Genomic DNA, 4999 nt, shown 5'->3' with positions numbered 1-4999 from the left:
AGAGGAAGTGAGATTGTAAATGAGAGAAGTGCGTTAGTTGGGGAGTATATATGGGGGACACGTGTCAACATCTGGTGCATTTGTAATAATTAGATCCAATGGTGAGTAAATGGTTCAGCCGCCTCACCTAAGGAGGGCGCCTCACATGATTCAATTTATATATATATATATATATATATATATATATATATATATATATACACACACACACACACAATGTGTTATATAATTTGGAAAATCAGTAAGTGTTATATGGACAAGTGTTAATGTACAGAAGGAAGCCGAGGAGGACATGGCAAGGGAGAAGAAATTGGCAAAGGAGACTGAGGTGAGAGTCGATGATCGATATCAGGCAGTTGAAGAGGAAGAGAAAGCCAGGAAGGCCATGACACATTATGAGATTGAGGTAGTTGATGATCAGACGTTCTTCTCTACACCGAAAAAGGTAATTGTAACACCCCGTAAATTTGAAGACCTTTATTATATTTTAAAAGTAATATTTTAATCCATTTTAATTTAATATTAATTTATTTGAAATAATAATAATTTGATAAAATATAATTTTATTTTAGTTTGAAGTAATGTAATCACTTTCGATAGTTTAGAAATGTTTAAAAGTAATTTAAAGTATATTTAAACCTTTTACTTTGATAAAATAGATTTCTGATAAAAGTCGTAATATTGGGATTTTCCCATTTCTTACGGTCGTTGGGTAAACGAGTTTGGATATTGGGCATATGAGTACTTGATCTTTTAGTAAAATCGTGTTTAAGAACTTTAATATTCTCGGAAATCGCGTTCGACGAATATTTCTAATTACCGTCGAAGCAAACCCAAAACGTAAACAATTGACCACCCTCCCCATGCCATTGGACCGGCCACCTCCCTCTATTTGCCTCCTCTTTCAATTTTCATTTTCTTCCATTCTCAATCTATCTCCTCTTTCTTTCAAACACCAAATTCCTCTCAAAATAACGTCCTTACAATCCCTAAAACCACCATAAATCCTTTATTTCTCCACCAATTTGCATAAAACTTATATATTTGGAATCCTCTCTTCAATCCCCATCTACTAGTAAGCTTTATTTTCATTTCCCCCAATTTCGTTTCAGGTCTTATCTTTTTAGGGTTTCAAATTTAAGCTTAATAATTGTGTTTTTGTTGTTCTTATAGGTGAAGAATTTGAAGATGTGTTAGGTGACTCATATGTGGTTGAAGATGAAGAGTAATTTTGGGTTTTAGAAGTTTTCTCAAGTTATTACTTGTCTCTTTGCTAGCTTAAGGTAACAATTCCGAGTTACTCGACGATTTAATGTCACATAGATGTTGTGTTTGTTGTTTGTTAAGTGTTTAGGTGATTGATAATGTGTTAGTTTCGTTTTTCACATGACTTGTGTTGTTAAAGTTTACTAATTTGTGGTTATTTCATATACTTGAGTATTGAAACGAAATGGGTATTGTTGATTGTTGCTTGAGACGTTATTAAATTGAGCTTGAAACGGATTTTGGTAGGAAAAAGGGAAAAGGGGCGGAAAAACCGCCCAAAACAGCCCGTAAATGAGCGCGGCAGGCCCGGTGGGTCCGTCCCGGACTTTGACCCGTCACTTTGGGTCGGGTCTTGGGTCTATTGTTTTATGTTTTGGGTCTTTTGTTTGCGTATTTATGTATTTTGGTATTTTTGGCATGTGGGTAATCATTATTATGCGAGAATTTAATTAAATTGGATATTTTGTAAGTTGGAATACATTTCCTTATATTGATAGTTTTTCACATGATAGAAATTGGAAATGGCATGAGAATGATATTGTGATGAATTTTGTGATTTGGGCCAAAGTAGGCCAAGACTCTGAGCTGGGCCAGATTGACCGAACGAGTTTGGTCTAACTAGGTTTAAACCAGTCAGCCTCAATTTGACCGATGACCCGTCGCGGGACTCGGGTCGAGGGTTTGTCTTTGAGGTGAGATTGGTTGTTATTGGATGTTTTATGTTTATGCCTTGATATTTGTGATTATCATTTCACATGTTGGTTGTTGGATGCTTTGGATGCCTTATGCTTGAGTCTTGTTGCCTCTTGGCCATGTTAGCTTGTTCTCATGGATTATGGTACTGTTGGTTAGCTGGAATTTGGAATATTATTGATATTGGATATATTGTTGGATTGTCAGCTGAATATGCTCTTGCGTAGCCTTTTATATGCTAGGGTATGTATGATCATTTGTGTGTGCAAGTTTGGACTCTTTGCCCCTCTTATGGTTAAGTGGGTGTCCTACTTGTCTTGTGTGGTGTTGGTATCTTAGACCATCGTCATAGATAGGCCCTTATAGTCTTTAACGAGTGTATGTTCACCGCTTAATAGCCTTTGTGTCTTAGCTTGGTGGGTTTATATCCAAGTTAGGGTATGACTTCGTGACGTACTCTTAGAAGTATGTAGTCAGCTTAAGTACTAGCCAACCCTTTGGTGGACTCCTTAGGGGTACTCATGTGTTGTTATCATGGGTCTTGGATGCGGTAGTTTTCCGCATGTCGCTAGGTCTCGCGCAGTTTAGGACTAGGGTGTTTACCTTACCTCGTGGTATAGACTCGAGTTCTGAGTGACTATTGACGTACTACTAAGAACTTATGCCTGTCTCTAGATATATTGTCCTTTCTTGTTTGATGATTCTATGAATCATAGAAGGTGAGATGCAAGCCGGCTATGGTTGATAGAGTTTGGATTCCTGGATGTTATGTGATTCACATGATAGTGTAGTATGAGTCGGTCTAATATTCACATGCTAGGACTATGTGTTGTTATATTGTTGTTCACATGATAAGCACGATTGTCTAGCATCTATATGCTAAGGCTATGTGGTATTCATATTCATATTCTTATGTTTACATGTTATATTAATTATGACATTTCGTGGCTGGGAGAACGCGGAGTTACTCCCCACTGACTGTGGCTTTCGTATTTGTATAAAATGCGATCGACAGGTATGGTGATGCTTATATGGGGTTCATGGACGAGCTAGCGAGCAAAGTAACCTTGGGACTTACTTAGATTTGGTTTTATTTGTAGAGACTCTTATACGAGTTTTTATGTCACATACATTTTAGGGACATATATCTCCCTCTTTACATTTGGTTGTATAACTTTGCTATTCGCGACTTTAGCGATGGTTATGTCATGAAACTTCTATTTAGACCTTGCATGTTTTGACACCTTTCAATTTGGATATCTTTATAACAGGTTCAGGTTTTAAAAATTACAGGTTTTTATCCAAATGAACCTATTACAAACATATCCATGCAGTTTTATTCTAGAATTACGTGTTTACTTTTCCGCAATGAATGAGAGTGTCACAGTAATAGCTGCTAGTTTATAATTATTCATCTTAGTACACGTTTTTTACTTATGAAATTTATTAAAGGTAGTGAATGTATGTGTACTAATTGATTAAAGCTCTCGTGAAGGGCGATTGCAAGGTGGCTTGTCGACTGTTCTATTTACAGGGGAAACAGAAAGTTGTTGTTGCCAGGGGATACGTGTCCAATTACAACCGGCTTCAGCAAGTTAAGGTTCATGGTATACCCCTTCCTGACAAATGCAGGAAAGTGGAAGTGTCTCAATTATATAAAGACGGGTATGGGAAAGTAAAAGTACCATTTCCTAATGAGGAAGTCACTTATTTGAAAGAAGCCTTAAGCTCTTATGTGCAATGGCCTGACAACCTCATCAATGTTGTCATCCCCAAGGTACCTATATGCAGACGTTAATTATTACTTGTTTTTTAAATATATTAGGGTACGAATATTAGCATATCGTAAGTACTTTAATCTTTACATTTGCAGAAGTTAAGCAAAGCCATGATGGCAGCTAAAGCAATTACTACTACGTCAACGAAAGCAGTTAGTCTTGCTGAAAACGGGTCGGAGCAAGTGACGGGTAATGCCACTCACAAAACGGATAGGGGGGACAAGGTGGGGGCACCCCCATGTGCTTTCCTCTCTCCTCTATTTGGGTCATTTGTGAGAGGAAATGGTATCCGTCATTCCGGAGTGACGGATATGTGCCGTCTTCAATGAGATTTTGTGCAACGAAAGTTGTTGCAGTCAAGCCTGCTTATGATTCTTATTATGAATCGTGTGAATATAAGAAAAAAAATGAAAACTGCTTCGCTGATAGCTTTGCACAACCTGGCTATAAAGAAGTCACCTAGAGGGGAATGTTGTCATGATTAACATTGAAGAGGAAATTATGGGCACATCTGATATAGCCGTAATGGACCCGAAGCAACTGATGGAATTTGTCGACCTTGACAATTTAGATGTTGTTCACATTTTGATTTGGATGAAGTAAGTTTTATTAATAAAACTATTTAGTCATTTCCATTTACAAATAATGATGTTTGTTTAAATAATCAATTACAATAACAATCTTCGTTCCATGTGGCGTAATAGGTACCTCAATAATCAATTCGCTGAGTTGAAGGTCCCAATTCACGCCTACGGATTCTTGAGTCCTAAGGCGTTCTCTGCGCACAGAATTTCATACGAAGAACAAATCAATAGTATCGCTCGTCGGTTGATGACATCCAAATAACTATTGGCTTGCCTCCTACAATGAGAATATGTATGTATAGTACGTGATTATTGTAATGAATCACGGTTTTATAAATTTATTATTAACATGCTTAAATGCGTGTAAATGAACTAACCGTTCAATGTCCCAAATTGAATAGGAAGCATTGGGTGCTACTGGCAATCCAAGTGGAAACAAAAACAGTGTACTGGATTGTCTCTCGTGAAGGCAAACCCTCTGACCTTTGTGTAAGGATGATAACTGAGTAAGTTTACAACCTTCAACACTGTCATTTGTTGTTGTATGACTTGAGCCATATATATGCAAATAATAATGACATGTGTGTATATTTATGAATTAGTGGTTTTGAAACAAAAAAAAAAAGATTATGTCCACTTGGGAAATATGAAAGCAACATTGTTCCCAATTTTATCACG

The sequence above is a fragment of the Silene latifolia genome, chromosome 8 (assembly GCF_048544455.1).
Source record: "Silene latifolia isolate original U9 population chromosome 8, ASM4854445v1, whole genome shotgun sequence".
Lineage (NCBI taxonomy): Eukaryota > Viridiplantae > Streptophyta > Magnoliopsida > Caryophyllales > Caryophyllaceae > Silene > Silene latifolia.
The sequence above is the reverse complement of the archived record's forward strand: the minus strand, read 5'-3'. Positions refer to the sequence as shown.